General features: G+C 37.2%; 1 protein-coding gene across 1 annotated transcript in view; it reads left to right on the plus strand.

Annotated features, from left to right (window-relative positions):
* LOC131756812 (EGF-like and EMI domain-containing protein 1) overlaps positions 1-23,604 on the plus strand; it is a 512,622-nt gene that overhangs the window by 261,818 nt on the left and 227,200 nt on the right.

Below are 23,604 nucleotides of genomic sequence, written 5' to 3' on the forward strand. Positions count from 1 at the left end.
TTGTACCTACATGAGATGATGGATGTTCACTAAACTATCACTAATCATAATCATTTCATGATGTATATAAATCAAATCATTATGCTGTTCACCTTAAACTTATACAGTGCTGTATGTCAATTATATCTCAATAAAACTGGAAGAAAAAAATAAAATACAACTGAAGACTAAAAATAATCAGAATCCCCTCTCTTTTTGTTCTTCTTATTATCATGTAAAAATTTAAGTGGATGTACCTTTCCATTTGAAAGAAAATCTCAGTTACCTCCAACTGAACATGAGTCAGAAGCATATTTACCTCCAAAGAGCCTTAAGTCTCCTCACTCTTTTTAGTGATGGGAAATGTCACAAGTGTATTCTTGTCACTTTAACTTCCACTGGAGTCTGTGCAATCATTCGGTTTTTCTTAAAACAGAAGAAAAACTGATTCATTAAATTTTTTTAAGATCAAATGCAAAGTAATACATGTTACTTCTTAAAACAATAAAGAAAAAATGTTATGTTGTCAGTTTCCATAAAAATAGGCTTTGAATGATAAATGGTAAATAAATAAAAGGGAATTTAATGGGACAATTTCATGCTTCTATCTTTTAGTACTTGCGTCCGATTTTCTTTCAAAAGGTGTAGAAGGTATGGAATGTATGTGGGCAAAATTATAGCTTACTTGATTTGTTAATGTGATGATGATGAGCCCCTACTGAGAAGCTCTTTTTCTTACATAGTTTTCAGTGTCTAGATTTTTTTTTTTTTTTGGTAGACTTTAGAGTAGTTTATGGTGACTATACGACAGATCGCTGAAGGTTAGAGTAAATTCTTTCCTGCCTTGATCATAACAACTATTATTACGGAGCCTTTGCCTCACTTTTTAAAGGGTGCCAAACCTGTTGGAAGCTGATACTGCAGAAGGCTTTGCCACCACATAGCCAAAGTCAGACTTTGAAAGAAGAAGGCAGAAAAATTCCGAGAGGGTTCTAAGAGAAAGATATTACAGAGAGGAAACTGAGACTAATATCAGAATGTTAAGGGAAAACAAAGCTAAAGCTTGAATGCTTTTAATAAAGATAATAGATAGTGCTATACTTGTCTAGGCTAGACACTAAACTAAGCCCTTCCTATTTATTAGCACATTCACACTCCCAGCGTTCCTAATGTGACCAAAATCACTACCCACCCTGTTAATAGACAGGATGGCTGAGAACCAGAAAGGATAAATGGCTTGGGTTTCGAGGTAGGATTTAAATCCAGTTCTGACTTATTCCAAAGCCTATGACTTTAACCAATAGACATTCCTGACTCACTGACTTTTAGGGGCCTAGAATGTTAGAATTTGACTACTGGCTTTAAACATAAGTAATATTTTTATATAAGTGTAGATAAGTTGTTCCACCCTTTCAAATTTTAAGAGAAAGTCTGCTTTCAAGGAACTCGAGAGCTTTTGATTTGATGCATGGAAGAAGTTCTTGATCCTCAGGGTGTTGAAACAGTGAATGAACTAAGAAAGGGCTGTGTGGATCTGAATGAGAGATCTTCAAGAAGCAAGTGGTCATAACCACTTTCCTAGTCGTACAGATCAATCTTCTAAAGAATGTAAGGAAAGGCACAGGTACCTCCTTTTAGAGATTTTTATTATGATTGTAAACACCTTTGTGTGAAATATATTTCATACATATTGAACTCAGTCAACACCATTCCTCATTTGTCTCACTTCTGTCAGTATAAAGCCCCAGACCTTTAAGTAGTTGGCATGACCTGACATGATCACTTTTCTCGTTAATCACTTTTTCACATTCTCATCAATCTAGGAACACCGTCTACTTTCATTTGTAATAACTACATGGAAGTCTCTTCTGTGCTTTAGTTTATCTAGCTATTCATAAACTGTGGGACATGTAGATGTTTTTCCCCTGTTTCTTGCTATTTTTGAGTGAGCATGTGTTGTTCCTTTTGGCTGGAGTCGGAAGAGGGATGGGGGTTTAAGAGATACATGCAGGTTTCTTTGAAGTAAAGTTCCCAAAGTGCAATGATTATATCAAAAGATGTTAATAGATTTTTCACTCTTGTTAAATATTTCCAGATAGCTTTTTAGAGAGAACAAACACATTTTTAATGACTTCAGCCACCTATAGATCCTAATTTCCAAACTCAAATTCTGAATACATGAGCTTTTCTCAGTTTTCCAAACCGGTAAAATAAGTGAGTGCAGCTGGCCAGGTGTTTGACCACAGAGGGTGTTGAGGACAGAAACAACCTTAAGGGCACAGCCCCCATCTAGAAGGGGCAGCGGCCTCTACTCAACATTGCCTGGGTGTTGCCTTGTGAGAAGATAATTCCAACGTTGGTAGAGAACTTCAAAAATATATGGAGACTCTAGAAATCCAGGTTTTAGAGGAGATCTCACAACTTTTAAGCATTGGCAAAACATTGGAAGTATTTTTGAAAACTGTGAGGAAAAAAATGTTTCTGGTCTGCTGCAGCGCATTGACCGGCCTCCAGTTGGTGACCCTGAGTTATACATTCGTGGTTTTTTTTTTTTTTTTTTTTTTGAGGAATACATTCTAATTCTCTTAAGTCCCACATTGAACTTTGTCATTTTTAAATTTTATTTGCCATGTCAGTAGGTATGCAAAGATACCTTAGTGTTATTTTAGTTATCTTTTTTTTTTTTTTTTTTTTTTTTTTTGTGGTACGCGGGCCTCACTGTTGTGGCCTCTTCCGTTGCGGAGCACAGGCTCCGGACGCGCAGGCTCAGCGGCCATGGCTCACGGGCCCAGCCGCTCCGCGGCATGTGGGATCCTCCCGGACCAGGGCACGAACCCGTGTCCCCTGCATCAGCAGGCGGACTCTCAACCACTGCGCCACCAGGGAAGCCCAGTTATCATTTTTAATTGTTTGTAAGGCTGTGTTTTCCCCCCTTATGACAGTCCTCTATCTCATTATTCATGTGAAATTTTGTGTAGCTCCTTTACTTGTGAGGCGCTGTCTGGGTACTAATTTGTATAACAGGTCAGTCCTTTATACACACACAGATGTGTGTGTGTATGATAGTATGTTTTAATCAGATATATTTATTGCATAGTCTCATTATGTTGCTTTCTTCTTTTTTTTTCTTTAACATCTTTGTTGAAGTATAATTGTTTTACAATGGTATGTTAGTTTCTGTTTTATAACAAAGTGAATCAACTATATGTATACATATATCCCCATATTCCCCCCCTCTTGCATCTCCCTCACACCCTCCCTATCCCACCCCTCTAGGTGGTCACAAAGCACCGAGCTCATCTCCCTGTGCTTCCCACTAGCTATCTATTTTGCATTTGGTAGTGTATATACGTCAATGCCACTCTCTCACTTCATCCCAGCTTACCCTTCCTCCTCCCCGTGTCCTCAAGTCCATTCTCTACATTTGCATCTTTATTCCTGTCCTGCCCCTAGGTTCTTCAGAACCTTTTTTTTTTTTTTAGATTCCATATATATGTGTTAGCGTATGGTATTTTTTTTTCTCTTTCTGACTTCACTCTGTATGACAGACTCTAGGTCCATCCACCTCAGTGTAAATAACTCAATTTCATTTCTTTTTATGGCTGAGTAATATTCCATTGTATATATGTGCCACATCTTCTTTATGCATTCATCTGTCAATGGACACTTAGGTTGCTTCCATGTCCTGGCTATTGTAAATAGAGCTGCAATGAACGTTGTGGTACATGACTCTTTTTGAATTATGGTTTTCTCAGGGTATATGCCCAATAGTGGGATTGCTGGGTCGTATGGTAGTTCTATTTGTAGTTTTTTAAGGAACCTCCATACTGTTCTCCATAGTGGCTATATCAATTTATATTCCCACCAACGATGCAAGGGGGTTCCCTTTTCTACACACCCTCTTCAGCATTTATTGTTTGTAGATTTTTTGATGATGGCCATTCTGACTGGTGTGAGGTGATACCTCATTGTAGTTTTGATTTGCATTTCTCTAATGATTAATGATGTTGAGCATTCTTTCGTGTGTTTGTTGGCATTCTGTATATCTTCTTTGGAGAAATGTCTATTTAGGTCTTCTGCCCATTTTTGGATTGGGTTGTTTGTTTTTTTGATATTGAGCTGCATGAGCTGCTTATAAATTTTGAAGATTAATCCTTTGTCAGTTGCTTCCTATGCAAATATTTTCTCCCATTCTGAGGGTTGTCTTTTCACCTTGTTTACGGTTTCCTTTGCTGTGCAAAAGCTTTGAAGTTTCATTAGGTCCCATTTGTTTATTTTTGTTTTTATTTCCATTTCTCTGGGAGGTGGGTCAAAAAGGACCTTGCTGTGATTTATGCCATAGAGTGTTCTGCCTATGTTTTCCTCTAAGAGTTTTATGGTGTCTGGCCTTACATTTAGGTCTTTAATCCATTTTGAGTTTATTTTTGTGTATGGTGTTAAGGAGTTTTCTAATTTCATTCTTTTACATGTAGCTGTCCAGTTTTCCTAGCACCACTTATTGAAGAGACTAACTTTTCTCCATTGTATATTCTTGCCTCCTTTATCAAAAATAAGGTGACCATATGTGCATGGGTTTATAGTTCAGACACTTTAGTTTTACATATCTGAGCTCATCCATCTTGCCTCTGACAAGATTCTAATAGACTCCATTTTTTCAGTATCAGGGGTTTATCTCTTCTCCATAGCTGGAGAGGAACTGTGGTTTTTTTTTTCTCCTAGTTTTCAAAAAAATGTTAAACTCTGACTCACCTGCAACTAATACACTGTGTGATATGAGAAATGACTCTAAGATAATTTTTTTTCTATACCAATATCACACTGGCCCAATACTATTTATTAAATAGTAATTTCTTTCTCTATTGTTAGGGATTCTTATAATCATTTGAATTGATTTTATCAATCTCAGTTGTATTTCATCAGTCTGTTTTTTGGGAGTTTTGAACTGTTTCTTAATATGTAATTATTGCTTTGTGATTTTAATCTCTGATAGAATAAATCATGCAGAGATATATCAAATAATTATATTCTTTGGACAAAATGATCTCTTCATGTCCTCTAATGTTTCCTTCTTCCAAAAAAAAAAAAAAAGGTGGGTTAACTTCTAAAGCCAACTAATATGGTAAAGGAGAGTTAAATGTTATGAGTTGAGAATGAATGACAGATTATTTAGGGTAACACATTATACCAAGTGATTTTTATCAGCTGATGCAATGGTGTGATTGACAGTTTTCACTGAATCATTTTATGTATCTATGAAATTAGGAAATGAAATCGATGGTCTCTGAGTTTCCTTAGAATGCCAGAAATCCCATGACTTTTTTTCCTAAAATAACTATAATTATTTTGACGAGTCTAGTGTCTGACAACATATAGGCTTTGTGATGGGAAGATGAGCTGAGACATTGTCTTCTCTGGGAAAACCGTCCCTAACTTCCACTACAAGCCCCATGCTCAAATCTCCTGCAGCCTCTCCTCTTCTGGACCCCCTTGGCACCCTGCACATGTTACTGCACAGACCCTGGAACAACACAGTGGAAGAAAAATAATTTCTTAAATGAATTCAGTCCAGGCAAGGCCTGTGGAGTGACCTTCACTGTTACAATATTTTCCCTTGTGGGTGGAAACAAGAATAATTTTCCAAACCTGGAATGTTGGAGGTTCTGGCATCACAGAAATCTGCCTGAGCTGCTTTCAGGAGGCAGCTTCATCCTGGCTGTGGCTCAGATGTTTGAGATGGGAGTGAAAGCTAAAATGAGAACTGAAGTACCTGATAACCACAGTGACAAGATGAACATATGTGGATGCTTTAATCTCTCTTCTTAGTCCAGGAGGAACAGCAGGACCTGTATAGACATACAGAATTAGAAACTTAGAATATTTTGGGTCTCTATCCAAAAATCCATAAAGGATACCCTAAAGTTGAAAACGTAAAGCCATTGCATCTTTGCACTGTAATTTATTGTTCACTGCCTGTGATAAAGTGGTTTTTTCTGTTACAAGAGCATGCGGTGCTGAGACTCTGGAAACTATATTTATCTAGACAATGATGATATATAACATAGTAAATAGAAATGAAGATTTCCCATCTAGCATGTTTTCTGATTACATCTTAAAGAAGATCATTCTGGTAAACATGTCTAAAATGAAGGTGGGGATATTTTACAGCTGTAAACCATCCTTGCATAGCAGGGATGTAGTCCAGTAATTCTCAGAGCTCCAGGCAAGGCTGACAATTCATAAGTGGTAAATCCGGAGAGTTATGAAGATATTAAATCTCACATCTGGTGAGAAAATGTGTTATTTCACTGGGTTGATTGATGGACACTTTCCCATTACAGTGCAATTTGGGAAATCGCACTGTTAATTGCTAGGGTTTTAGTAAAGCTCTGTAGTTCAATTCCAATTACTTTAGTTTTGAAAAACAGAACAGCTGGATGGTAAAACTGCCTGGAGCTGTCACCGAGGGAGGACACAAGCCAGCAACCCGACCTCTGCCATTCCTGACTTGTATTTTCTACAGAACTGTTGGTTAGTGAAATCGCAGGCTCCTGGTATTAGATCTCCTTGCCACGTGCTTTCTTCTGGCTCAGGAGCAAGTCTGTTTGCTTACCACTCAGGTGATCACCACCCCATAATCTGGAGCCCTCCCATTATTACTCATTTGCCTCCCTCTTCACAGGGGAGAGATGAGAAAAGTTAAATCCCATCACTTCCTGATCCCTCACTGCAAAGTGATCGCTTCCTTCCTTTAGAGCCAAGTGAAGTTTTTAACCTCCTCCTCAGAGATTTATTTTGCTGTCATATTGACCTTTCAAGTCTCTGTCTATGGGGCAAATTACATGTCTGCACACATGACCTCATTGTCTCTGCCTAAATATAGAAAGAACAACTCCAGTTGTGGTTTGGAAATGACCTGGTGCCAGCAGCTAACTGTAATCAAATTGGACGATTCAGCGCTCACTCCCCACATCTACCAGGCTCACTGACTGAGCCCGATCCGGATCAGATGCTTTTTTGGTTAACGTACTCTGGGCTCCAGGAGTCTCTTCCTTGCTTGGTTCAGCTGTGAATATATAAAGGGCTTTCTTCAGAAGCTTCAGGATTTACGGGCCATAATGAAATGGAAGCATGGCAACTCTGAAAATATCTCGATGAGGACAAAAGTTGGGAAAGGGTTTCAAGGAGAAATATTTGTGAAGAGAAGGAAAGCTTTGTTGTCAGATGGGAAATTTAGAAAAAACAGTGTCTTGCCTTTCTAGACTCTCTTCTTACTTTTCAATATATATTTTTGATACTGTAAATTCAAACTAATTTTTTTTAATGCCCTGTTAAATTAATGCTCTTGAAATATGTGTTCAGTATATTTTGACAGGCCAAGCTGAAAGGCAGGGGCTGCAGAGAAGGAATCTCTCCTCTCTGGAAGCTGTCCTGGGCAGTGTACTCTGTCCCCAGGACTACATGATACTCAGCTAAACAAATACCCGCTCAAACTACTATTACTCTTTGGGGAATCCTTTTTGGGAACCTTACTTCCCCCTCCTTCTCTCAGAGGCTTGCAACACGGTGACTATATATCTCTGTGGTCTGTGCCTTGTTCTAACCCAGTCATTAACACCCCCTATAACTCTCAAAAGAGTCTGGAATAGGATAATAGATTATATCGTCACCCTGCTCATCCATGTATGTCTTTTGAACCACAAAACAGTATTGAACCTGAAAGAAAATCTGATAAGTAAAAATTTCTCAGTCTCCCTCAGTTGTCCTGTCCTGTTCTTTACCTTTGTAGACAGATACCCCAGGGAGTGACCCATCCCTCAGTCAAGCCACTCATAAAACCCCAAGTCATGGAAATTTATGTCTAGTGGAACCCTTAAAACAAATAAGTAAAAATCCTCACTGCAAATTAAAGGGATTGACTACTTTCAAAAACCAAGGCAATGGTATTCATAAACGTTCGTTGTTGTCATTTGTCATTATTTTTTTACTTTGTATTTTGCATCAGTGGCAAATCTGTCACTTCTGACATCTTGAAATACTACCTTTCTAAGCTGTTGAATGATCTCCTCTAACTCTTTTCTTCCTTACACTTAACAGGCCCATTACTTCTACTCTTCTCTTGTAGGTCCTCTTTTCTACCTTCCTGCCCCTGGGTGTCTGTCCTGTTGCCTTTCCAGCTAGCATCTGGCTCATTTCTTTTCTGAAGACTGGACAGAGCTTTTGAACAAGGTGTGTCTGGTGGTGAGCAGAGGTAGATTGTTTATGTGTACCTTTTGAGGGAACCCAAACACTGCCAGCTGCATTCCTAATGTGCATTTTATCAGTGGAGACTTGGCTCTTCATTATACCCCTCCAAAGCCATTTCTTGACAGTATGGATTTTATTATCTTGTTTAAGTGTATGCACTAGATATTTTTATTCATTGAAATTAATTTACAGTCAGCCTTCTGTATCCAGTTTCTGCATCTGTGGGTTCAACCCACCACAAATCAAAAATATATGGAAAAAAAATTCCAGACATTTTGAAAAAGCAGAACTTGAATTTGCTGCACACTGGCAACTATTTCCATAGCATTTACATTTGTATCAGGTATTATAAGTAATCTAGATGAATTAAATTAGACTGGAGGATGTATACAGATTATATGCAGATACTGTGCCATTTTATATAAGGGACTTGAGCATCCACAGATTCGGGCATCTGTAGGGGAATTGGAACCAATCCCCTGTAAATACTGAGAGGTGAGTGTACTTATACTCCTAATAATAAGGGTCATTTATTTAGATTCTAGTTTGTACTGTCAACCAAACTAATAATGCAGGAGGCTGCAAGTAAGAAAATGGTTTATTTGGGGTTTTAAGAATTGCAATTTGAGAAACCCACGTTCCGGTAACCTTAAAGAGTGTTTTGAGGAAGGGACAGAGTCAGAGGCTTATAAAGACAGAAACCAACTAGGCTGTTAAAAGTTGCCTGGTGAGAATTGTGATTAACTTCGTGAAGCTAGTTAGAAAATATTTGCCCTTAAGGAATCATGAGTTATTTTAGGGTAAGGGCCTGATAAGTATCTTGAATTTCTGGTGGGTGTTCTGGATGACTTCATCAGGTCAATAGGTTGGATTCCATTTAGGCTGAGATGATGTGTAAGTCACACTTCCTTATTGACCTCTTGGCTTCGTTGAAGAGAGCTCTCTTAGCAATACCAACTCCATTTTGATTTTCCTTTCACAGTACTCAATCTTGATCTTCCAGAAGGTGCCCAAGATTCAGTTATATTTCATTTCCTTCCTTTCCAAAACTGCTATTATGCAGAAAATTGTTTTTTTTTTAATTTTAGTAATTTAGTTATTCATAGTTCTGTAATCATTTCCCATGTGTGATTTCTGTCTCTCTGGCTATATTTAAAGCATACTGGCTAGTAGAAACCATGTCTTCACGCACTTTTCAGATCTCTTACAGAACTGAGGTGAATATCAAGTAAATGAAAAATTTGCATTGGTCACCTTGACAGGTCCTTGACCAAAGATGTCAGCACCGTTCTTGGATATAGGAACTGTTTCAGTCAGGGCTCTTTGAAAGCATCAGAAACCGCTTCTAACTTACTTAAGTAAAAGTGAGAATGTTGCTGGGATCTATTGAAAGGTTATGGGGGTTGCCCAGAAAATTGAAGGAACAACAGAAAACCTAGTCTTAGAAACAGTTGGACTTATAGGAGACCTAAGGTTTCAAATCATTGTTATTAAGCAGAAAATTCTTTGGTCTTCGTGTTTTTTGATTCAAGATTCAAGCTGTAGAACTGAAGTAAGGTCTTTCTTATATTCATTTTTTGAACAAGGGAAGGTGAGCATCTGGATCACTGTTACCTTCATGACTGGGACAAATGAGTAGATAGACTTCAAAAAGCCTTACCTCTAGGGGCTTCCCTGGTGGTACAGTGGTTGAGAGTCCGCCTGCCGATGCAGGGCACATGGGTTCGTGCCCCGGTCCGGGAAGATCCCACATGCCATGGAGTGGCTGGGCCTGTGAGCCATGGCCGCTGAGCCTGCGTGTCCAGAGCCTGTGCTCCACAACAGAAGAGGCCACAACAGTGAGAGGCCCGTGTACCGCAAAAAAAACAAAAACAAAAACAAAAACAAAACCTTACCTCTAAAACCCTCCTCTTTCCATATGCTACTTCAGACTCCACACATCTAAAGTTACAATGATAGCATTACCAGCCCATTGAGTGTCCTCTGATACATCCCACTGTTGTTTCTTTTACATTTCTTACCCAAGCAAACATGCATGTAGCTCTACTACTCTATCATGCATTTATTTATAGATCATCCTATGGCTTTCCTGCATTTAGAGGTTTTACTGTAAGCTTTTATATCTCTGTGGCATCTACTGGATTTCTATGCAGGTTAAAGGAATGAATGACAATGCAAAGTTGCTAAGTTTGATAAAATGCTATCAAGCAGGGAAATTTATGCATGATTTGAAAATTCTAAGTTATAACAATTTTATATTCCCTTTAGTCATATGCTCAAAATAATGTGCCATCCTATTATTCTCCCCAGCTAAATTTTTAAATTGAAATTTCTTGAAATGGGTGAAGTTGTTAAAAAAAATTGTTTTTACTATGTTTTCTATATTACCTCTTCTCAGATAAGATCAACCTCCTCATTCCTAAAAATTAGAAGTTTCTACAGAATGCTAGTAAATAGAGTATATATAGTCAAAGGTAGCCTCTTGGTGAACATTAAAGAGATGGGGTGATAGACTCTGAAAGTATTATGTCCTATATAGTAACATTATTTTTTCTTTGTACCATCAAGATATTGTGCTAGATATAAAAATTGCTTTTATTAATTTGCATCATCATATTATGATTCATCATTAATATTTAGTTATTAATTAATATTTAATATTTCATTGTAAATTTGCCAACTTATCATTAATAATTAAAATAATTTCTGTATTTTAAATCATGATTGAATTATATTATAGCATGCTGCCTTGTTTTTTTGTTAAGACTTGCCTGATTTTTTTAAAAGAAAGCCTATAGGAAAAAAGCTAATACTAACTTTCCTTTGTAGTGTAATTATGATATTTTGAAGTACTTTTATATCTGTTACTTAATATTTTGGTCATAATTGTGATATGAGAATGACAGGTGATTAAGGATGGGGGTTTTGAGTGTCATGGTACCAGTCAACATGGAGATGGAAAACAACCATGTAAATAATCAATTAATCATACCACATAATGGAACCCCAATAAAATCTCTGAACACTGAGACTTGGGTGAGCTTCCTTTGTTGGCAACTCTATGTATATTGTCATGTATCACTGCCAGGAGAGTAACATGGAGAGAAGACAGTGAGAGCCCCATGTTTGGTACTTCCCTGGACTCCACCCTATCTGCTTCCTCTCTTGGCTGGTGTTCATCTGTATCCTTCCCTGTAATAAACTGTAACTGTGAGTATAGCAGCTTTCAGGGAGTCCTGAGAGTCCTTCTAGAGAAATAATGAGACTGAGGGTGGTTTTGGAATACCCTGAACTTCCAGTTAGTGTCAGAAGTCAGAGAAGATTTGGAGACTGTGCCCTCTAATTTTGCAGTTGCCTGAACTCCCAAGAAACTGGTCTAAACTCTCACAATAAGGTACTGATCCATTGGATTTTGAATGAATATAATATTGAAATTCTGAAGTTATTAATTTTCTTATTCTATCCTATCATGTCAGTTATTTTATAAAAGAAACTAATTATGGATGCAATTTGGCATATTTATGCCAGACTTCACTCCTAAATTAATTATTTTCCAAGCTTATTAGGACCATATCGGTTCAACTACTGGTTGGTTATTTTTTTTTGTTTCTTTGTTTTTTAAAAAATATTTATTTATTTATTTGGTTGCACCAGGTCTTAGTTACAGCAGGTGGACTCCTTAGTTGTGGCAGGTGGGCTCCTTAGTTGCTGATTGCAGGCTCCTTAGTTGTGGCATGAGAACTCTTAGTTGCAGCATGCATGTGGGATCTAGTTCCCTGACCAGGGATCAAACCCAGGCCCCCTGCATTGGGAGTATGGAGTCTTATCCACTGTGCCACCGGCGAAGCCCCCTGGTTGGTTGTTGAATGCCTACTATATGTGAGACACCACTTAATCTTTTGCGCCATATTTTGGAAAAATCCAAGTCTTAGGTAAGCCTCTTTACTGTGCTTTCCATTTTGATGTTAGATTTGGTGCGTGTGTGTGACTGTGTGTGTGTGTGCACACCTGTGTGTGTTGCCAGACATCAGAAATGAAGTGTATGATCATCGCAACAAATACTGTCACAGTTTAGCTAAAGAAACTGAGCAAATTCAATGATAGCTAGTTTAAGGCAAAGCAGGAATCAGAGTATAGATCTCTGGACTTCAGCATATAGCATTATAATTGCATTTCCTTTCTTTCTGTATGTTATTGGTTCAGAAAAATTCCAGACTCAAAATTTTCAAACTGGAGACATACAGGACGTCTTCACACAAATTACAGCTCCCTCTGTAATTTCTAATACAAAGTTATGTGTTCAAGAAACAAAGGGGTCCACGTTTCTCAGTATTTAGATTGCTGAGCAGCTTTCTTAGGAATTATGGAAACTTCTTTCCAATGTGGTTGCTAATTCATCTCCAACCTGCTCTAAGCAAGTTACTAGTTGACAGAATTGAATGCTTACCCTAAAACAGATGGGAAAGATTCATACCTGAACTTGTTTAAATATGGATAACTAGGACTACAGTTTGCATTTACAGTGACAGTGAAACATGTGGTTTCTGCAGAAGATAGAGTGGGCAAACAAGCTTTCTTTAACACAGTGTGTTACTTTAGGCATGTTCTCTCCCTTTTTACTTGTAACTGATAAATCTAAACCTTAGAAGGCATATAACTTGTTTTCAATGCTGGACATGACAATTCTCCCCAGATTTCAGATTCCATTCCTTCTCAAAAATTTCCATGGAAGTCATCTTCACGGAAGAGGGAAGTGGCTTCTGCTTGTAGGATAGAGCAGCCTTTCATGAACAAAAATGCTTTGAATTAATAGCCTTTTTTGTTTGTTTTAATTTAAAAATTTTGTTTTACATCTTTTATTCTTTAGCAAAATAACAATTAAAATTGTCACACCAGAGGTGTGTACCATACTTATTTTGTAGTTTTGGATATTTATGTCACCTTTAACTCAGGTGAATGTGTATTCCAGTTTAAGAAGCACAGAGATAGAATATGTGAATTTTGGAGGCCATAGGTTTCTGTTTATAGATGTTCTCAGAGTTTTTTGCATAGTAATATAAATTGAGAGTCAGAAAGAAGAAACTTACTAAGCCGCATTTCTCAAATATATTTTATCATAAAAGCTTTTTCACAATGCTCACTTACTGGCATCTTATGGAATGAGTGTTCCAAGGAACACAGTTTGGGAAAGGCTTGTCTAATTCAGTGTTACCTCTCCATTTTATTACATAAATAGTATTTTCCTTAAAACAGTTTTTATTAATTAAAAAGTTAAATACTATAATTATTAAGTCTATTATAACATCAAAAAATGATCTATTTTGTTACTTCTTTTAAAGTTTGTCATAAAACTTTGCTATTTGGATAAAGATTTTTACAAGATTTTCTCAGTGTTTGAAAATAGTGCCATTAGGTCAGTAGCCTAGCAATTAGAATAACTTGTTGCCTAGATTCTGACACCTATCTGCTCTGGGATTCTAACCTTTCTAGTCATATATAATCTCTCTTCACTTCAATTGCTTGTTTAAAAATTTTAAAAATTAAAATTAAAAAAAGAGGTTACACCTGTCCTATCAATTTCACAGTACATTTTGTATTGAATTAGTTAAATTTACTGTATTAACTAGAAAGCATAACAATGTAAGACATATCAATGTTATTACCATTGTTCTAGGACTAAGCACATTTCCATTTAACCTTTTGTAAATGTTGGATACAGTTGGTGGAGACTTACAAACATTGCTGAAAACCTTTTGAAGTAAAGTAATAATTGATTATTATCAAATGTGAGTTTCGTCTAGCAGTTTCTTCCATCATTTTTTACAAAGAACGCTCTCTATATGTTTATATAGGTTAGATAGCTTTAATTTGCTTCTTCTTATTTCCTCTCAGCTATCACAGTTTACCATTCCCATGGGAGGATTTCTTTTTCTTATAATTTATTTTTAAATGAGATGGCACAACTGTTTTAGTTTAATGCATTTTTTCCCTAAAGTTCCCTGTAAGTGGCATTTATGAGCAATTTCAGATTTATTCCGTTATAATGGAATTTTAAAAAGATTATCCTTAGGCATTATGATGGTTTTAGAATAAATCTAGCTAAAATATTCATCTTTGTTGTGAAAAAGAAAGCTTCTAAATGTCTTTAAACATAGTCCATCTTTCAGAGACCTTCTGTCTGGAGACAACTTTGTCTCCTGAGTAAATTGAACAACAGTAATTCATGGCATTTGTTCAGCATTGTGTATTTTCAAAGTGATTTGCAATCATCAGTTCATTTAACCACCCAGCAATCCCAGCGCTGAGAAACAAATGTAGTCTGACCACCACCTGAGCTGGTATTAGCACCCCAAATTGCCTCTGTGCTCACATCGTCCAGGCTTGCTTTGATTAAAAATCACCCTTGGAACAAATGAAAAGCTACATGTAAGCTACTCCCGTCTACTTCTTTGCCCTTTATTTTCTCATAAGTGGAATAATGTATTGCCATTTCAGTGGGAGCTGTCTGTGTCCCCAGTACTCCTCAGAGATAGTGTGCTTGTGTAAATATGACAGAATGGTGTGGTAGGATCCTTTTAGGGAACTTTTTGTACTCACGTTTTGAGGTCCAACTCATGTTATTTTATAACTGAAATGTTCCATATAACTTCTCTTTCTGTCTTCCCATGATTTAATTAATTTCTCCCAAGGGAACCCTCCTGCATTGTTGGTGGGAATGCAAATTTATACAGCCACTATGAAGAACAATATGGAAGTTCCTTAAAAAACTAAAACTAGAACTACCATACGACCCAGCAATCCCAATACTGGGCATATACCCAGAGAAAACCATAATTCAAAAAGAGTCATGTACCACAATGTTCATTGCAGCTCTATTTACAATAGCCAGGATATGGAAGCAACCTAAATGTCCATCAACAGATGAATGGATAAAGAAGATGTGGTACATATATACAATGGAATATTACTCAGCCATAAAAAGGAATAAAAATGAGCTATCTGTAGTGAGGTGGATGGACCTAGAATCTGTCATACAGAGTGAAGTAAGTCAGAAAGAGAAAATCAAATACTGTATACTAACACATATATATGGAATTTTAAAAAGCAGTACTGATGAACCTAGTGGCAGGGCAGGAATAAAGACGCAGATGTAGAGAATGGACTTGAGGACACAGGTGGGGAAGGGGAAGCTGGGATGAAGTGAGAGAGTGGCATGGACATATACACACTACCAAATGTAAAATAGCTAGCTAGTGGGAAGCAGCCGCATAGCACAGAGAGATCAGCTCGGTGCCTTGTGACCACCTAGAGGGGTGGGATAGGGAGGATGGGAGGGAGACGCAAGAGGGAGGAGATATGGGGATATATGTATACATATAGCTGATTCACTTTGTTGTACAGCAGAAACTAACACAACATTGTAAAGCATTTATACTCCAATAAAGATGTGAAAAAAAATTAATTTCTCCCTCCTGTGTTCTCACAGAATTTTATACATACTTCTTTTACAGCACTTAACCACAATTTTGGTGTAGCTTTAAGTCTAGAGTGGGAACATTTCTATGGCCTGTAACTATGTCTTATTTATAAATCTACCCTCATCCCTTAGCACAGTGTCTGGAATATGTGGAAACCCAAGCATCTTTAAATCCCATTTTAGAACTCAGCTTCTCCAGGTGGCTTCCACCAAGCTATCTATCCTTTGCTCTACTTGATGTGAGTAGTAGAAGCAGGGTGTCCAAATCAGATGGGTTTAGTGCAGTCTCCCTGGAGGCATTACTGTTTTGGCTAATTTCTCAAGATGAAATGCTAAGATTTTGGTGAAACTGATAAGAGGAAGCAAACAGGATCTGTGAAAGTTCCAGGGCCAGTAATAGCGTAACAGACTGTGAATAGTCTTAATAACAGTGGCCAGCACATGTCAGCATTCTCTTTATCATCGTCACTGCTACTGTCATCGTATAGTTACCCTTTACTAAACACTTTCTAGGTGCCTGATCCTGTCCTAGGTGTCTTACAGACTTCTTTATCTCATGTGATAATCACAATGGCCATGCAATGTAGGAATTATCATCATACTTTCTCAGGTTAAAAAAAAAAAAAAAAAAGAAATGTCAGAAGTCAGATTCAGAGAGACTAAGAAACCCTCTCAAGTTCTTGTCGCTAGTAAAGCGAGGTAGCCAGGATTGAACCTCATGGCATGAAGGTTGTATCTTTATTGCCTTGTGTCATTTGGGTACGTTCTTGGGCCTGCTTGCTTCTTGGAATACCTGCCGATTACATTGCTTCTCTTTTCTCCTTTGTCCATGAACCTGCAAGTGGTGAGCAACCAAGAGACTACATTCAGTGATGCTTTTCAGTTCTATGATTCTGTTCAGAATCCACACTGTTCAGAAAGGCCTCCTGTAGAAGGAGTCACCATTAACTGCAAATGGAGCTCTGATCACAGGAGGAATGAGGACAGGAGCTGAGACCATTATTCTGTATTCTGAGATGTCAAAAGCAGACCATAACAGCTTTCATGTTTTCATTCCTTGCTTTGAGGCCTCCACCTTGAAGGCTACCTTTCTTCTCAGGTCTCCCAAATGGTTTTTATTCTCAAAATTATAAAAGGCAATGCTATTAGTACATGCTCTTGCCGGTTAAGGAAGCAAAAACTTTTCAAATCTTGAGTACAATTACTTAGGGGGTGTTTAATTTAAAACAAGGCAGATTGAGCTCTATTGCTTGAGGTTAAAGATGTGACATGTTTCTTATAGTGCTTTGGACCATGTAGTGGCTCACTGCAGAGTCAGCTGGAACCATTTGAGAGTTGCCTGACACAATACAGAGTCACTTGCAATTTACATCAATCAAAGAAATCGATGAAATTTGCAAAGCTTTGTGGCTCTCTGAAGACTTAGGGGTTACTTACAATTCCAGCAAAGAGCAGCGTACTGTATTGAAGGGTACCATTCCATCTCCCATTCCTAACACACTATGTCATAAAATTAATTCAAGGGGAATTTAATTAATATGAAAAGGGTATAGAAGTGTGTGATGTGGAGTAGGTGTGTATGTGTGTGTCTTTCTATATCTTTTTTTTGGTGTGGAACATGCATTTGGAGATTTAGAAAATAGGTGCTTGTTATCATTTCTTCCTTCCTTTCATTTTCTTTCATTTATATTTTCACTACCATAAGTTGCTTACATGTCCTTGAGTAAATCTTCATCCTTTAGCAGATGAGCATATTTATTTCTAAACTAATTTTACCTGATCCATCTTTTGCATAGTTTGTTAAAAATTTAGCATTAAAGGTTATATGCTTTGTTTATCTTGCCCTATAAACATTTTTCTTGGATTGTAAAAATCTAGGTTAGAGGTTATGGATAATGGCAAGGTATGAAATTTTGGAAGCATTGAAATTTGTGAGCATCCAGAATAGGAGGAAAATAATATAGAGCATTGAATTTTTAGCCTTGTCACATTAATGGATAGAAAACTAGTAATTGGTATTTAAGTACCATAAATTTGGTGGTGTTAACTTGAACATTGTCAATATGATTAGCTTAACAAAGACTACCCTGAATAAGACAAAAATACAGTGGCTTTCAAAATATATACAGGCTATATATGAAACTGCAGAAATATTAACACCACAAGTTATAAAAGTCCTGCTTGGTAAGAGTGAAACAGTTGAGTGTCTTTCAGGTAAAGGCAAGTGAGGGGTGAGAAATGGAAGTTTCTTAATTGGAGCGGGAAAATAAATTTTTTAATACATCAGGGAACATTTAATAGAATAGTTGGATTTCAGAAACAATTTAACAAAGGCCATAATGATAAATTACAAGAACCAGAAAATATGCGAGGTATATTTATCATAATGATTAGGTTTCTGAAAGCCTCTCAAGTAGCCAACTTAGAGTTGGAGTTATATGAGATCTAATGAGAAAAAATAGGATTGGGGGATAGAGGTAAAGAGTAATCCACTCAATGCTTTTATATAAGTATTTTATGAGTATTCAAATAAAGCAATTAAGGCAGCACACTATATATACATAATATTGATGCAATTTGTAGGTCTTAAAATTAGTATTTTTTACTATAAGAATTTCCATCTACCAATCCCTTTCCCTTAGTAAATATTTTATTTTATTATTTTTATATTTGGGTTATTTTCCATTTTTCATTATTATGAAGTGTGATATTAAGTATTCTTTAATCTTTCTGTTGACATAGTAAATATTTTAATATCTTCTGTCTTAAGAAACTGCTTTTGAATATGCTGTGCTCTGCTTCAGTTATAAAGTTACAGCTCTTCCAGCCACCCTCCCAGCATTTAATGGGTTCTGATCAAATCACTGAGTTGCTGACCCTTTGTCCCAGGCTTTATGGGTCTCCCCCCACCTCCTCTCTTCTCCTTCCTTCTCTCCCTCTTTCTCTGTCTCTCTCTCTCTCCATCTCTGTCTCTCTGTGGGAAATATATGTATTTTCAAGACTTCATGGGGGTGGAGAGTTACGGAAGAAAACCTCTTACTTTACTTTTCCTTAGTTGTTTTTTGTTTTTTGTTTTGCCGTATGCGGGCCTCTCACTGCTGTGGCCTCTCCCGTTGCGGAGCACAGGCTCCGGACGCGCAGGCTCAGCGGCCACGGCTCACGGGCCCAGCCGCTCCGCGGCATGTGGGATCTTCCCGGACCGGGGCACGAACCCGCGTCCCCTGCATCGGCAGGCGGACTTTCAACCACTGCGCCACCAGGGAAGCCCTCCTTAGTTGTTTAAAATGAGTGTCCATAGCTCTCATCCTAATTATCCCCACTTGTAAAGTCAGAGAGTTTAGGCATATTTGAACTATTTTTCATAATTACTGACCAAATATTTAAGAGTATATTCACATATACAGTACTTGGATTCAGAATAAAGAACTGGTTGACAACAGAGTGGTTAGAGTCCTGATGAGGAACATGGTGTTGCCTCCAAGAACTAACCAGGAGAATTCGGGAGGGGCCGAAAGAGGGAGGAGACGACCAACCTCTCAGAATCCTTCTCGCTGGAATCCATCTTGGCTGAGGGATGTGCACGCCACTAGGAGGGACCCTGGGTCAGACCAGATATAGACCACGCAAGATGATTGGCCAGAGACGACCTGGAAACTAACCCCATTACCATAAAACCTGAGACTGCAAGCCACGTGGCAGAGCAGTTCTCCTGAGTTCCCTTACCCTGCTTTTGTCTGCTGGGGCGCCCCTTCCCAATAAAGTCTTTTCTTTATCAGTACGTGTGTCTCCTCGGACAATTCATTTTTGAGTGGTAGACAAGAGCCCACTCTCGGACCCTGGAAGGCGTCCCCGTCCCTGCAACAAATTTAGTATAGCACTTGTGTACTAATAAAAATAAAGAAGCCTAATTTACTCTCTAGAGCTCTTAAAAATGATAGCCTTGGAAAAATTTTAATTGGGCTAGGCACAATACGCTATATATATATTTAGCATTACAGAATAACCTTTATAGCAAGGAACCAGGGGTTTAAAAAATATTTTAAAAAATTTGTTGCTGATGTCAAAATGTAGGGATCCCCACCTGAAATTGCTCCCTTCTTTAGAGTTCCCTAATTCTGACTCTCTTGCTTCCCTTATTCCTACTGCCTTCTCTTTCCACACTTTCACTTGTTTTCATAAAGCAGATATGGATCTTCATGGCCTTGTGTGGCCACCAGATGCTATGACTCCTCTGAGAAGACTTCCTAAAAGGGTCCCAGAATTGATGCACAGAGTACCCCTAGCTTCAACTAAAACTGCAGTATCATGCGTTCCAGGGGGGTCCGGTTCAGTGCTTAGCTTTTTAGCTCACAGATCTACAGAGCTCAAGGATGGTAAAGGTCTTTTCAAGCTTTTGAAGAATTTATATGTGTAGGGGAGGCCGAACTCTCCCCATCTTTCTTAGGTTTTCAGCTGTGACTCTTGAAAAAAAGACAGATTAACAAAGGAAAACAGTTTAAGGCAAGCAGCACACATCACACAAGAGAAAAAACGTTATGAAGAGTAGCTCAAAGTGGTGACTTAGAATTCTGGTTTATATACCATCTTCAACAAAGAACAATAAATTTGTGGAGAAACACAGGACAAAGGAACGAGGTTTTAGGCTCCCACGGCAGTAAACTGTGGGAAGGTAAATATAAGAGAGAGAACTAATGGAGTTTGGATTGTTTACAGATTCCTCTGCTGCCATCTCTAGGTTGATAAGAGGCTGTTTTGAATAAAAGGAGAATTTATATCCTACCTTTAAGCAGAACAGGGGAGGTAGAGAAAGCTTTTCCTACATGCTGACTCTTAATTGCCTTCAGCTCAAAATAATTTTTGTGTCAAAGAGGAATGTTTTGGCATGACATATTTTGGTTTCCTTCATGTGCATGAGTGGAATCCCTATTTCAATAAATTTTGGAATAATGCACATCTGATTTGTCTTAAATTACTAAGGATTAAGACTCCAGGAACAGGTGATTTCAGCAGTCATTGAAATTCAGAGAGAAAAGAGGCCCTTCCCTGGGTCTTTTCCACACCTTTTTTCATAGCATTGATGTCTGCATACTTTGTGTCCCAGCATCCCCTCTCTGCAGATTTTCTCATTGTTCATATTCAAGATGAGCAATGTCTGAGAGTCAGGCTTCTGGACTCTAGACCCAGTAGAATATTAATTAGCTTTGTGGTTTGTACAAAGGCACTTAAACTCTCCTGGCTTTACAGTTCCTACAAATGTAAAATGACTCCTTCTTCATGACCTTTTTTTTTTTTTTTTTTTTTTTTTTCTTCATGACCTTTAAGAGAATTTACAGTTTAAAGTGTCTTTGATTCCTTGCATTTCTGGTCTTCAGGTGTAAATCTGAAAAAAATCTCCATTCAGGTGTAAATCTGAAAAAAATCTCCATTAGGCCATGGTTCTATATCTGGCATATCTAGAACCATGCTGCTTATAATTTAGGCATTCAAAAAGTTGAATTCATTCAGAGGAAATAAAGTATTAATGAATACATTCCTGCCATAACTGAAGGACTGTCTATCATATTTCCTTGTTCTCAGTGATGTATGCATTGTTGGTATATGGAATAGGGTTAACTCTGAAGCTTTTTGGTGAGACCAGCCTTCTTCAGATTCAAGTTGACAGGTTATAGTAACTTGATGTTTTAAGCTTGTGGGCTGTATGTCTATACAGGCAAAGTAGAGAGAGAGTAGTGGAATCGTAATGAATTTGTACTATAATTTCCTATTAGGCAGCAGAGAAAATTTAAACCCCTAGAACCATACTCCTTCCAAAAAGCCCTCCTAAAAATAACAAATTCGGTTATAACTCATAAGTAATCTATGGAGGATGATCCGTTGCTCACCTGAGAACTATAACACTTTATCTCACTCAATTGGGGATGATGTAAATGAAGAATCATTTTCTGGTGAAAATGGCAAATGAAACTGGATTTCTGGTTAAGGGGTTTTCATTGATAGCAGTTTTTCTTTCTTTTCTCTTTTTTAACCAAGAGTTTCTGAACTTTGTTAGTTGGAACCACACCTCCCACAGTTGTAGTTAGGCATATAGGAATATTATTAAAAATACATTTTTAGTAGAGGAAGTCTCTAGAAAGTGTGACTGCTAATCTTCTGAGCCATTAGTGGTATTCATATGATAAAATGTTAATGTTTCTCTTCTAATTTAAGTGCATTTCTGAACATACCTCAAAGCCAAGCCATGCTGGGTTGAAATGAGGAATGTGATTGGATTTGATTTTAATACAACATAACATTGATGGAATTGAGATTGACCTCATTATGATTCTCAATTCCATACTAGATCTTTGCTTTAGGCATTAAAGAGCATATGGTAATAACTTTTTTTTTTAAGCTTTGCTGTTAAAGATTTAGTAGAAAGATTATCTGGAATACTTTTTTATCAAATATCTTACTTAAATAAGAGGAATTCTTTAAAGCATTAGCATTAAAAATTCATGGAACGCACGAAATTAAAGATAGAAAAATCTATTAGGTTATCTTCTCTCTTCCAGGAAAGGATTACTTCAGATGAAAAAAGCTATGAAAATGAAAAATAATAACTGAAACCATTATAATATCAACATTATAGATGAGAGAGGAAAGGATATATTGGATTGGTTAGGGAAATCAACTAAAATAAATATTTTATTCTTTAAGAAGTCTTTTTCCCCATTTTATAAATTAAGTTTACATGTCTGAAACATTTACAATTAAATCATCAGTTCTTTTTGTTGTTTTTAAACCTAAGTGATTTTGAGACATTTTGTTACAAATAAGCAACTGAAATTAAAATTTGATTGAAAATTCTTAATGCAAATGATCTGCTTGCAATACCTTGTTAATAGGCTCTGCCTTTTTTGTTTTTGGATTCTCAGCAGATAATTCTGTTTAAACACCACATGATATTTTCGTTTTGTTATATAATATACACACAGATTGAAATGACTTGAAGTCTTATGTATGTATTAGAAAGAAATTATTAGCAGACTTATAAATAGAATTGTTTCTGTTTTTTTATAAAATCAATCAATAAATTTATTTTTTTTAAAAATATCATATAGTAATAAAATACTAGGCAAGCAAAGAAATATCATCCATGGTAAGGAGAAAAATTATTCAAGAAGAAATAGATAAACTGAAGTGTCCTATATCTATTTTTTTAAATTTATTTTTTTAACGTCTTTATTGGAGTATAATTGCTTTACCATGGTGTGTTAGCTTCTGCTTTATAACAAAGTGAGTCAGCCATACATATACATATATCCCCATATCTCCTCCCTCTTGCATTTCAAGAACTAATGAGCTATCAGCCTACGAAACATAAGGTAGATGGGTGCAGAGGAGGAAAAACTTGACTTTTTTCCTCCATTCATCTTAGATTCATTGGCTGGGACCCTGAAAATTAGACTGACAAAAGACAGATTAACAAAGGAAACACAGAGTTTATAAACATATGCATTATGCATAGACAGAGATCTCGGTGGTGAGTAACTCAGAAGGGCAGTTAGAACTTGGGCTTATATAGCATCCTGATAAAAGAATAGCATATCTGTAGAGAAGTGGCAAGACAACAAAAAAGCTCTTTGAGTTTCTAGGGGTGGCAAATTGTGTACCGGAAAATATATAGGGAAAGTAATTGCAGATAAGGGCCAGTTAGCAAGGTTTATTTGTGTACTCTTTCTTGATGCCATCTTGTCTGCAGTAATCAGGTGGTTTTCTGCGGTACAGAAAGTAGGGGATGGGAGAACACCTTCACTCGGGGAATTTATATATTTATGTTCTGCTTTCAGGCAGATGGAGGGGTGGGCAGAAACCTCATCTTGTGTCTGCTTTTTCTAAATTGCCTTCTGCCTTCTACCTTCTGC

The sequence above is a fragment of the Kogia breviceps genome, chromosome 5 (genome assembly GCF_026419965.1).
Source record: "Kogia breviceps isolate mKogBre1 chromosome 5, mKogBre1 haplotype 1, whole genome shotgun sequence".
NCBI lineage: Eukaryota > Metazoa > Chordata > Mammalia > Artiodactyla > Physeteridae > Kogia > Kogia breviceps.